At 38.9% G+C, this 13605-nt stretch overlaps 1 protein-coding gene across 12 annotated transcripts in view; it reads right to left on the bottom strand.

Annotated features, from left to right (window-relative positions):
- epb41l2 (erythrocyte membrane protein band 4.1 like 2) overlaps nucleotides 1–12049 on the bottom strand; it is a 52895-nt gene extending 40846 nt beyond the window's left edge. For 11 of the 12 annotated variants that reach the window (XM_028041127.1, XM_028041133.1, XM_028041139.1 and 8 more), the window contains exon 1: nucleotides 11894–12049. The gene's annotated coding sequence lies outside the window, so the exon portion shown is untranslated. Of the gene's footprint in view, nucleotides 1–11210; nucleotides 11317–11893 lie in introns of those variants that run through there. The other variant, XM_028041129.1, reaches the window with a different exon arrangement.
- Nucleotides 12050–13605: the final 1556 nt, after the last annotated feature.

The following is a 13605-nucleotide window of genomic DNA, read 5'->3' as shown; positions in this document are numbered from 1 at the left end:
GAGCTGTCTAGGTGATACAAAAGCACATGCATACCCACCCACCCTATTCTACGGGGCGTAGCAGGGCAAGAGTGGAGGGACAGGTTTCTATGGTGAAGACATTCATGGGCTACGACAATAAATCCCCATGGAGATGAGAGATTACAACGGTAAAAATAAATATCAGTGGATGGGGGAACTGGTGACAATAGGAGACTGTTACCGTGTCGAAGCCTTTTCAGAGCACATCAGGGTTACATGCGATGTTCATTGTGCAACTATCAGAGCCGGAACGGATACTTCTGACTCTCTGCGTTCACCAGGGCTTCATTTAACACCAGTTCTTTTATCCATGACTGTCCTTAAAAAGTGATTCAGCGACTACAATGACGGTGATTTATGCTTTATGATATTTGCTACTAATCTTTGCTGGTTGGTGATACAGAGCGTTATTTGCAAAATAAAAGGAGTAGCCACAGAGATGGTTTCTTCCCCCAGACTGTCTCTCTGATGGACACTTTACAGGAAAAGAGCCCAAATCAGAGCTATACCATGCACTAAGTCATATCTGCACTAACTATTTTAGTAATTGATTAATCACTAACTGAAGTATACAGACTCAAAATAAGGCCATTTAAGATAAAATCATCCTTGTCTGTAAATATGTTTTACCCAAAACTCCCCAAGTGGTAGTTCTAGCCTAGTTCTTATTTGCTAAAGGAATACTACGCTACTGCATTTTTGGCAACAAACTGTTTATTTTCTTATTTAAAAAGGAAATCGAATTGTTTGGGGGTTTTTTTGCATCTTTTAATGTCTTTCTAATATTGTATATAGCTAAATGAAAAATCTGCAGAATGTGCCAATGTTTCAATTAATAGAATAACCAATAGAGTAATAAATTACCAATCATTAGTAGCTGCCCTAATTTATACATATTTACAAAAAGCTATTGTGAGTGTGCACAAACTTTAATAAATAAAGTTGATTCTAACTATTACCTGCAACAAAACGTAGCAGGTTCTTTTACTGCACACAGAATGATACTTGAAAGCTCAATGAGGAAAACGGGACAATCTCTGATTAATGGGGTCCAGTGATTCACATAAGAGTCGCTGTAAAATCGTTTCACTAAGGTCAACAACTAAAGATCAGCAACGGTTATCTTTGTACTGTTGTGCATGTTCTCCCTGTAGGTAGATGCTTGTGTTCTCTCTGGGTACTGCGGCTTCCTCCCACAGTCCAAAAACCTCAAAACTAGTGTTAGGAAATGAGGGTTTCATTTTCACATTCTGACTTTGTTTTTATTGCAAATATCAATATTTCAAAACAGCCACATTTGTAGAGATGCACCAAAAAAATATTTGCTTGTTCCATTGCTTATTTTTATCTTGTCCAATTATCGAATAAAGCTAATATAACACTGTAAGACAGTGAAAAACTGCTCTACTTACAATAAAATATGGAGACCAGATGAATGGGCTGTTAAACTGGACATTAAATAAATCAATAGCATGATTTTTCTATCAAAGCGCACACTGATAACCCTAATTGTGGAGCGCAATAAATGAAACTCAATCCATCAGTGCAGTAGATGTACATTAGCTCTACATTAGGCTTTATCTCTGCAAAGTTTTCACAAATTACAATCTGCAAAATAAAGAATTGTAAAAGGATGCGCCTTCATCCGGCCAAATGTAATGAAATAAGGGTTAACTCCAGCAGATAGCTGGACGCCAAGGCAACAAGTTGGAGCTTTCCAAAAAGAATTGCATCACGGGCCAGCAGTTGACAGCTACACAGGCACAGTTTTGAAATAAGCACATACAAACACGGTGCAGAACCCTAATCTGTGCTGTTCTCTTGTATGATCCCTCCATCTGTCACGCAGCGGCACAAAAAAAAAAAAGCACAAACAGAAACAGATGCATTTCAACACACTTAAACATATTTAATACCATACTTTCAGAATTAGAGCTTGGGATGGGGGGAATACCAGTCAAGTGATGAGTTTTTGACCTAAACTTCCGACACACACATCCTCCCAAACACACACCCACAAAATAAAAAGATACTTAGGAACGCTGATGGTGTGAAAATTCGGGACATGCCTGTCTCTTTACACAGTACTCTGACCCTCAAACGGAGGATTACACAAGGGATAATCCCTGTGTCCCTGTGTATGTTTGTGTGTCTGTCTGTCAGCCTGTCCATACTGGCATCCTTTCTACTTCCTCACTGCCTCTGCTTCCATCTTTGCTCGGTTCTAACTTTTCGCTGACATAAAATGACACAGATAAGCTGCCCAGAGTGCTCCTCCAGCTTTCTAGTGAAAGTTCATCTCAAGCATGATTCTTAGAGAGGATGTTTAATATGTAATTACTCTGGTTGCTATACCATTATTCCCAACTCACAGCTACAATTGTCTGCTGCTAGACACCTGGTTTCAGTTCATTGGTAGCTGTTGTAATGAATTAGAATAAGTTTATATTCCTTTGGCATGATTTCAAAAAATAAAAAAATTGCAGTATGTCAACGTATTGATTTAATCGCAGTGAAATATGTTTATCCACAAAAAAAAAAACACTTAACTCAGTTCATGGATTTGGTCCTCCTCTGTAAAGTGTCCCCCTCTGTGTCGCTCTGTGTCTGTGAGAATAATAGGTCAGCTCATAATTACTATTGTTAAGTGCTAAACTCCCCTTTTCAGCGATTAAAGCAGTCAGGCGCAAATGGCCTGTCTGCGTGAATGTGAGACGGGGTGTGTGTGCGTGTGTGTAAGGGAGACAAAGAACGGGGGCGTGTCACACAAGCGCACATGAGAGGGGTTATATTTTACTGTGATATCCCAGGATATAAAAAAAAAGAGACAGAGAAGAGAGAGTAAGAAAGCAGGCAGGAACAGAGCCGCAAGACACACACACACACAAAAAAAAGAATTACACAAGGAGAGACTGAAACTTGAGGTGAAACTGCATCGCTCGCTCTGCAGCGGTGGGTGTGGAGACACTATGGTGGGTAAACATTTGATAGCGGTTAGTAATAACAGGTGCTGTGGCAAAAACAAGTGATCATCACACTTGGTTTATGTGACAAACCGATGCAGGATATGAACTCTCATGAACTCTTTACTTTGGCAAATCAAATTATTCCCTTTAGTGTTTTTTTTGTTGTTGTTTTCACATTACCTTACAACAACAAATGTCTGCATTTTATTGGAATTTGTTTTTCTCACCAAAATGGTGGCAAACAAACTCTGCACTGCCCTGAACTCACCAGTGGAAGAACATGGTGGTGGCAGTGTCATGTTTTGGAGGTGCCTCTCTTCACAGTTGATAAGAAGATAGATGGAACTAAATTTAGGGTAGTTCTGAATTTAAAGTGAAACTAACCCCCGCCCCCTATGAAAGTTAGACCTTGCCCCTGGCAAACTTTGAAAACTTCCAGCAAAATGGGGCAGAGCAAAGAAACACGGTGAGGCTGAATGAATGGGTGAGTGGGTTTGTGATCCGAACGAAAAAGGTACTATTTGTCAACTTATTCACTTTGTCGCTATGCTAATCAAATTTTCCTGCACCTCTAGCGACTTTAAAAAATTAAAACAACTAGTGATAAATCCAGCAAGTCTTTTTCTGTGTTGTTGGGGAGTCCTTTACAGCCATTATGCTTGCCAAAAAAGCGAGGTTTAACCCTTTCAGACTGAACATAGCAGCAATGATCCAGCCAAATTTGCACCATATTTCCACCACACTTTGCGCTATTTGAAAAATTCCAACGGTTTCTAAAAGGGGAGACTTTTCAGCCAATATCGGGTTATTGCGGTAATTTCACAGTAGCAGGGAATGAAATCAATCTAAGGGGCACGGTAAATTGCGAAAATAACTTGCTAGATATTGAAAGTTCCAGTTGCCTAAGAATTATGGGCAAATATATTTACTCACAGGACTATTGAAGAACTGCTCACAATTAAAATATGCAAAAACATCCAGGAATGAAACACCTTGAAATTTAGGTGTTGTAGGGTTAAGGCCAAACAAATTTACACAAAAATATCTACATTCAGACAGAAACTTAAAAATAAAACCCTAAATTACCTATTTAGACAGTTTACCAGCAAAAAAAAGTTGATTTGGGGGTTAGTTACTCTTTAAGGCCTACTTGCAAAACACTATTTGTCAGAAAACTACCATCTAGTACATGTCACCTCTAACTGAGCTTGAGCTATTTTGCAAAGAATTTTCTAAATTCAGTCTCTACATGTGGAAAGCTGGTAGAGATTCCTACAGGACTTCTTACCACATGAGGCTCTACAAAGCTTTGTCCTTCTAATTCACAGTGACGCACTGCTTTGTGTTGGACTCTCAAATGGTGGCAAAATGTGATAAAGCTCAAGGTTAGCTCATAACACACCCACACATCCTAATCTCACTGCTACCAGTAACTCATTAGCTCTCCATTCTTAACCCTAAACTCTAAAATTAGAGGTTTCCCTGGCGACCACAGCAAGATGTCCTCTTTTCTATGCCACTCTACTGTTTCCTCGGTCACGTCAAGGACACTGCGGCTGCTGTTGAACTTTGGACAAGCTCTCGTTCCCATCTGTCTGTGAACAATGTGTGCGGTGGCCAGAGCCTCACACATGTAAACGCCAAAACCAGACAGATTACTTAGGCGTCTGGTATCAACTAATCCCAAACCAATGACCTTTGACCCCTAACTTGGAAACAGGAAGAGACCCCCTCCCTTCTGCTGTTTCTCCCAGCAGAACTCCATTCCTTCACGTTTACCCTTCTATCTGTTTTAAATTTCCTTTTTGAATATAAAGATCTCACTGTCTGTTTTTACGAGGAAACTTTTTTTTTTAAATTGGTGTGATAAAAGTAAAATATTTAGTAAATTAGGTTTTTGAGTAATGATACTTATTATATAATTTATTTTTTATTCAATTTGTTGAAGCTTTCTGACAGAAGACTTACTGATAAGTGAAATAATAACTACTACAGTGGATAGAATGAAGAGAGCAGTCTTTTCTGTTCTGATGCTACCATGGCAACCAAGCGATGCTGTGTTTGTACATGCAATAACATTTCCATGTGGAAAAGTGATATATGTGGTGTGGAAAACACTGGTTATCCAGACAAAAATGTGACTTATAAAAGGCCAATTGCAAACCAGAAATGTTAAGAATTAGTTTATGCATTTCTAAATAACCCCACAATTATTTATTTTGCTATTTAGGTAAAAAAAATTTAATCTCCTTACACACTTTTGGAACATTTGGTCAAATTCAGGGCCACATGCAGCCACTTCCTGCCACAAATATTTTTTGACCTGAACTACAGAGCACAGACCCTAAACACTGAATGCTTCGATTTCGCCCTCATACAAACACAGAGTTCACAGAGTTCTTTAAACTCTCTCCAAAATGTTTAACAAACTTCAGAGCATCTCAATAGCTGCTAATGAGAACTAGTTGGCAGGACTGCACGCCCACTCAACCTTCTTGACCGGGACTCTCCGTCTCTCGTTTCGTTTACTCTCTGTATCCTTTCGTCTTTGTCCAACCTCGCTTCCCATGCTCCTAATTTGCCAGACGCTTCCGTGTTATTTTTCGACACAAAAAGATCTTCAAATGAATGTTTAAATGTAACAATGACTAAGTTGGCCAATGTGATCAAATATGGAGTAACTTATAACTAAAATAATGTAAAAAAATGTAGTTGTCCATGGTTGCCATGTAGAATAAACTATCTGTTGATTTACAGTCTCATAGCCTAAAAGCATGCTGTGGCTAATTATATAACAAGATCTCATGCCTATAGATTATAATAATGTCTTGTAAAGTAGTAAAGACTAAATAAAAGTTTAGGCTTTTGTTAAACACAAAACACTAAGTTGGTATCTGACTGGTATGCTAAATTAAAGGGCTGCTTTGCTATTTTTAATGGCATCTGAACTACTTCAGGACTATCATTGACTGAGACGAGTAGGACAACCTCAGTACATAGGAAAGTCAAACGTATGGATTTAAATCCATGTATTTCATGTATTTAGTATATTTACCACAAGTCTGATAACGGCTGTGATGATTATGCAACATGATCCATAATGCTGTACAAAACCAAATGTTTTTACATCTGCGACACAATACAGGAAGTTGCATGGATGGCATAGTCTTCATGGTCTGGTCAGATGAAGGAAAGTCAGCTGTGGGAAATGGTGTTTTTATAGAATTGGGGTGGAGGCATCTTTGAGTGGTGATCGGCAGCCAGACACCTTCACTGTTAATTCATATGACACTTTTTTCTTTAAAATTTGTGTCACACATCGTCGATATGCTTTTCCCTTCGTTCCTGTGGTTGTTCATAGCAACAGTCAGCACGTATATAAAGCAATGTTGGGGTTTCCGTCTGATTCAGCAACTGAGTAAAAGACTAACTCAATCATTGTTTTAACGACTCCAGGCCGTCTTTGTTTAGCTCTCCAACATTTAAACTGGTCAAACCTGGTCTGAATTATTCCACACTAAATAGATACGTCTTAAAACACATTTTGTGATTTGAAAAAAACCTTTACTGTGTTGTTGGAAATGTGGTGTCTAATCAATGCAGAATTAGCTTGAGCCTTTCCACACTTCACCTTATCTCAGGCTTGAAAATAGGCAACTTCAAAACATTTCCAAACTTACGAACTAGGGGTGGTGTTAAAGATTATGATAAAAACATCATGCATTTACTTTTTAGGTAACTGCATGGAACAGCATTTGTAGTGACGCAAACAACTATCTTTTTGAAAAACATTTCCATTTGAAATTGTCTTCTTCAATAAATGTGATTTATATCACTAAACTGCATAGCGTAACTGCATTTAATCATATTTTCAAACTTACTGATATTTATTGATGCTCTCATGAATCAAACAGTGGAGAAAATATAAAAAATGACAACCTGTCAGTTACTGACTAGCATTTAGGCTAGTCAATGTAAATAGGCTACAGTAAATAAAAATTCAAATCATGATAAGAAATTGCTCACAATAAATAATAACCGACATAATAAATGATCGCCCTCAGAAGGAACCATAAATATTGTTAAATAATAACACTAAAGTCCTTTTTCTGCTACAAACTGATCAGCAAATAGCAAAATCCCTGAGTATTTGAAATTAAAATCTACAGAAATGCGCTGTCCAAATTTTAGAAATCAGAGTTGATGATAAGCATCACATATCATGTGTTTAGCAGCCACTTGTTTCCTCATGCTGCATCCTGACTTGTTGCCTTTCAAAACTGAAGGCTTTGCCCCACGCCTCTCTAGCCTGACCAGCCTCCCCCTTTCAGAATTTGACCCTATGCTGATTAATCTCTTTTTAACTGTCTGGATCCGCGCCAAAGCAACAGGCCTGCTCTCCATGTCTCTGTTTTTTACTCTGTCGTTCCTTTCAGAAGTGGACGCACGCTGGGGAAGGCAGCTTGTCCTCTCCTTCTCCCCCGCTTATTTGAAATGTTACCGCTGAACACAATGGGTTCCTTTTAATTCTCTCATCAAAAAGCCCTCGAAACTGCTCTTTACCCCCATTAATGTACAATCGAGATTAACATGACAGGTTTACCCGAAGAATCAAGCCCACCCTGACTTTCCACAATTCTATCCCTCCGTCCTACACATTTCTGTCTCCCCCTGCCTCACCCTTTCACCCGCCCCGCAGCACTCGCCCGTCCCTGTAATAAGCTGAACATTGCATTACAGTTTCCATTCATCCATGGCCCTCTCTGATCTCCTCTGTGTGAAAAGAGCTCCTGTGGTGCCTCATTGCCCTGCAGCTCCAAAACCAGGAGGCTGATACTTTCTTGTCACAGCTGAGCACTACGCTGTAAAAATATGTCTTCCTTGATAATTGTTGTGACAGTGCTGTCACTACAGTCACTGAGGAGATAAAATCTCATTACTGTGCTTTGTTATGCAAGCAGGCACCTTTGGTGACTTGCACAGTCAAGTGATTTCAAGGAGGGCTGCGTTGTTTTGGATTGTTTGCACAACTTTTTGTTGAACTCAGTTCGATTTAAAACCGATGTGGGACAGTAGGGTTATCAGGGTGGATGGGAGTCGATTTTCTGCTTCTGGTGAAACTACAGAGCTGGCATAAAAACACACTTCCACACACACACACACACACACACCCACACAGGGATGTTCCCATAGCCTTTCCGAATGGTTAAGCAATATCTTTCACTCTCGCCGTTGCTCTAATTCAGTCCCTTTTCTTCTCTTATGTACAAATCATTCTCATTTCCTTTCAACTTAAATGTGCTCCCATCTTTCCCATTTTGTCACATCACACCACTCTAAACTTCACTCATATTTTTCATAACCATGTGTGTCTACAACAGGGGTGGGCAACTCCAGGCCTCGAGGGCCGGACTCCTGCAACTTTTAGATGCATCTCCACTTCAACACACCTGAGTCAAATAATGAGGTCATTAGCAGGACTCTGGAGAACCTGACTGCACTTGGGAGGTGATTCAGCTGCTGGATTCAAGTGTGTTGGACCAGGGAGACTTGCAAGAGTTGCAGGACACCGGCCCTCGAGGACCAGGATTGCCCACCCCTGGTCTACAACTTACAAAAAAAGAGAGGAAATTATATTTTTGAACCATTCAAATGCATATTTCCCTTTCAACAATTACTGTAATTGAGATGACTTCTAAAATGTAAAAAACAATTTAAAAAACATAATCTAGAGATTATGTGCAAAGTTTCCACATGAAAACAGAAATATAGTGAAGAAAAACATAATCATGAACTTATTGCAAGCCCCCAGCTCTATCTAATGAGCCCATTCTCCCCACCAGAACAACCAATTAGGGCTTTCTCATTAGTGGGTTTAAACAGAGCTGCCACTGTTCTGCACATCCTGAGAGTCTGGGAGTGAACATGGCACTGATGGTTACAGATCAATGATACACACAGTGGGGCGCCTGACAACAACTCTACCTTAAACATTTTTTTTATTACAGGAAGTATACATGGTACGTTTTAATATATTTTGATTCTAATCATTTTAAAATTGCACAAGTCGATTTTTTCTTTTCTTTTTTGCAGCTTGACTATATTGAGGCATATAGCGCTGTGTTTAAGAAGAAAAGACCATTTGCAATCCAATCTTATTCTTAATTACTAAGTTGGTGGGTCCTGTGAATTTACTTGCACTCGCTACGAACATGAGCTGCACAATATACCAAACCACAATCATCACAGCATTATCAATGTGTGCAATCAGAAAGGGTTACTGGATAGGCTTTTATATTTCACTGCACTTGATGCCCATATCGGATGTAGATTTGAGCGACCAGGAAGCTAAAGCTTTGGGGAAATTGTGGGGACATTGTGATGATGGAAAATACAAAATAAATTTAAAAAACAAACTGATGAAAGTTGTTGGTTGGTCACAACTGATGTCATCATTGTAATATTCAGCAATAATATATAATGCTTTTTTTCTATTATCATGTTGCCATAGTAACAAATGGTGTTTTTATTCGGTTTGCCTTTTATTTCTTCTCGACGACAGAAAATATAGCTCAAATTTGGTAAAGTATTAAAGATAAATGGAACAAATTATTGATGCAAAAAATAAATACAAATGTATGCTTTAGAAGACATTCCAACTAATTATAAGATTAGCAGCGTGTTTGTCTAAAAACACATTTGCAATTATCTAATTGGACAGTACGGCCATGAACATGGAGGAGGCACTCCAAACCCAATCAATATCTCTATAAGTGTCTCTAATGGGTTTTCTGTAACAAAACAGATTACTGAACCACTAATAACGAAGCCAGTAGGTGACTTTTCAAAGCCCCGCCCCTCCAGACTACAACCATAAGCTTTTATAGCGTCGCTCTTAGAAAGCTGATGTTGTTAGCCGTTCTCTGACTGACATCCCGTCCATAAACAACAACGCCTGGTGCACATGACAGCCATAAAAGTACAGCTCAAAACCAAGATGGATCCTCTCTTCAATGAGAATCCAGCTGCCTCTCAATCAGCTACCAGGGAACAAAGATAATCACTTCATAACACACTAATGGAGCTTTTCCTGGGTGGGTTGTGCTGATCAAAGTGAAGAGAAGTTCACAAGACAAACTGAAACCCATAATTAGAGCTAGATTTAAGGGTTACCTTTAATACCAAATGGAACAGCCCGGTGTCCTGGTTTTAGTCTGTTAAGTTATATTACCTGTGTAGGACATATTTAAAAAAACATATAATCCGAATAACAAAGAACATGACAGACACGTCTAAAACCCATCAGCACAGATTAGACACAATGTGGCATTTTCTCTTAACCTAGTCACGTTTTTCACAACATTTACATTAAAATTCAAACATAAATGTAAAGTATGGTCTACTTGCTTTCATTTAAAAACAGTTATCCCTGCTGCAGCTCAACTGTTGCAGTTCTAAGAATGTAACATAATGTTATTATTTCTATCATTATGTCAAAGTAAATTATGCATTTTTTTTTTTTACTGTTTTTCCGTATCTGCTCAACACTTCAAAAAGGTTTTGAACACACTTATTTAAATTTCTACATGACTGTGCATGAATATTTACAAAAAGCAGAAATTGACTTTCATTAAACGGTACAGAATAGATGAACGTTTTAGGGTTGTGAAACCTCAAAATGTCAAATTCAGGCTACGATATGAATGGAGGTTTAGGTTATTTTCTGTCTCAATACAGTAGAGTATAGTGCAGACACTTTTACAGTAGACATGATAAGGTGGGAACGACCATTGTAGCAGTTGATTACTTGATTGATAAAGGATTTCTTGAATACGTGATCATTGAAATATCCAATAGGTCTAGCACAAACCTACAAGTCAGCACAATCTCAGATCAGTGTCTGCCAGTCTGCTGGCTTGTTTGCTTGTCAGACTAAACTAGATGAGCCCTTTGCCATCTGTCAAAGTTTGTCTAAAATATTATGATACAGACACATAACAACACCCTGCATATAAAAAATTAGGAACTGCCAGGCTTTTAAAACTGTGGATGCCTTAACAAACCATTAAAGCGAAGAATTATGGAAAAACATATATTAGTGTCCCACCCATGCACGCCTGGAAACCCCTTACCAACAGAAAAGTTCATCTATATCACACTGAAACGATCATTTAAGTCGTGATCTGGTGCCGGGAGAAAGTACAACAAATAAAAACAAAATACCTTGCGGAGTAGTTCAGCAGCGTGGTGTTTAAACAACAAGGCATTTACTACTTTGTTTTGTCAGCGGCAGGAAACTGCTACGTCTGTTGTCCCACAAAAAAAAAAAAAAAAAAAACGGAGCCGGATGTTTGAACAGTCTCTGAACGCATCACTTATAAAAATGACCTACCGTTAAAATTGCCGTAAAGGTAGCACCATGTTCAATCAGAACTACCTGGAGAAAATGGGAGTTTGTTCATGTTGGAAAAAAAACCACAAACATGTAAACATGAGAGTGTAGCTAAATTAACCTGAGCTGGAAAAGGAAAAAGAAAGAAAAACATGCCCGCCAGGTCTTTTACGCTAGCAACGTAAATCACATCCGAATGAGAAGCAGCGGGAAGCGGGGGGAGTAAGGTGATGATAACAGGGATAACATGGAAGAAGGCAGGCGCCATGAAGCGCCTTAAATCGAAGGTATGAATTAATTTACTTCAAAACAGAGACCACCGAACAGCGGTGTTTCTTTGACCGCTATATCTACGTAAAAAGTAGGTATTTCTGGAGGTTAAGCATATGAAACCTCAGTATGTAAAGCATAAAGACCAGAAAATGATGCAGATCCACACAGCCATGAAGCAAGCCGATATGTCGCTGATATCTCCATCACGTGACTTTAAAGGAGGTGAAAAATCAGCCCATACCTGTTTAAATCTCCAAAGATAAGTGTGTTGCGGGTTTTCCCAAACGTGGACTCGCGCTCGGTTCTGCTCCAAAAAATAATGCACGTCCCAGTACCTCAGCCTCCCAAAAATCTCAACTACACTCCACTCACACCGACGGTCTGGCAGCAGCTCAAAGGAGACTTGTCCATCATCATAAAGTCCCGCCTTTTACAGTGAAAAAAACACCTTTTACCCGGTTCTCATTGGCTCAGAGGGAATACTGTATTAGAGTATGGCATTTGATTGGTCGCTTTGGTTGCCAGTTTAAAATGGAGGGATGTACGATTTAAGTACGTTAAGCGTCAGTGTGACACGACAGCTCCCCCTAGAGGTTAAATCTTGTAACGTTTTAAAACTTGTTTTTCTACCATCTAACATTCATTTCAAAGCAGGACTCTTGATAATGGGGATACAGTTTACACAAAAAAATGCAGTTATTATATATTTAAATTTTATTATAATATCAATATTATGGAATGTATTTATATTAATATTTTAAATAATTTATGTGGGGTGTCAAATTATGGATGTAAATGAAACATACAGATTGTGTATATATTTATGGTGCTTAGATAGTGGTGTTCAGTGTCCAAACTTGCAGGCACTTTGGGTAGAGAAATGCAAAAAGTGGCAAATATCTTGCTGGAAACACTTTCAACTTGCACCACTTACTTCTTTCTCTGGTCCTCTGGAGGGAGGTTATATAGCATCTGGGCCAGATTATCCAGCTTGTGTAAAAGTTTCTTTCCTCAAGGTATCAGGGTATTAAAAACTCCTTAAAAGCTTCCCCCATGACTCCGGACAGAAGCTGAATGAATGAATACACTAAATGCACACTACACTACTCATTTCTTTCGTCTTCTCTGTACTGTTTTTTTTGTGTGTGTGACCTTATACAATGTCAAAATAATCCAAGAGGCATGAATGCCTTGGCAATAAACAATAATGTGTGACATTTTATAATGGCTGCTATAAACACCCTTAATAAAAGGTACATGAGGAGGAAAGGTGTATGAAGTGATTTGTATTAGAAAAAACAAAACAAAACAAAGAAGGATTTTCATTAAGTTTATGAAGAAGCTATGGATCTGTTATATTACTTTCAATGTGAATTATCCCTTCATTTCTCATACTTGCATAAATAAAATGCATGGGCAGGTCATTGCATAACAGCGCCTGTCCATTGCTGCTGTGGACACACACAAACACCATTACCGTACATATACAAGCACACCACATGCCTGTTAAAGAAGCTCAGGTAATTGGCTTAAAGTGTAAGGAACCATGCAGATTTGACATCTACATAAGAGGAGTAAACAACCACACAGGGACACCGATCGTCTGTGACTGTAGAAGGAAATGAATGAGCAAAATACTTGCTGAATAAATCTGATGGAAAACAGGTAGGATCCCTAATGAAGAGGTGTGTGGAGTGTTTCCTCAGACTCACCATTAGTGATGCAGCATGGATCCAAAGCAGGCCAAGTATGAGCATGCGCACAAACACAGAAAGAGAAATAGAGAGAGAGAGAGAGAGAGAGAGAGAGAGAATGTACATGAGAGCATATTTAGCACAGATGCTGCTTTAAAGCCTTGTCTCCCCCACCACCACCACCCTCACATCAGCATGTTTGTTTAATGAACTGCATCTGCTAAGGCTACTCGTCTTAGTGCTCTCTTGTCAAGCAAAA

Source organism: Xiphophorus couchianus, chromosome 15 (assembly GCF_001444195.1).
Source record: "Xiphophorus couchianus chromosome 15, X_couchianus-1.0, whole genome shotgun sequence".
NCBI lineage: Eukaryota > Metazoa > Chordata > Actinopteri > Cyprinodontiformes > Poeciliidae > Xiphophorus > Xiphophorus couchianus.
Note: the sequence above shows the minus strand (reverse complement) of the source record. Positions and strands in the feature narration are given on the sequence as shown.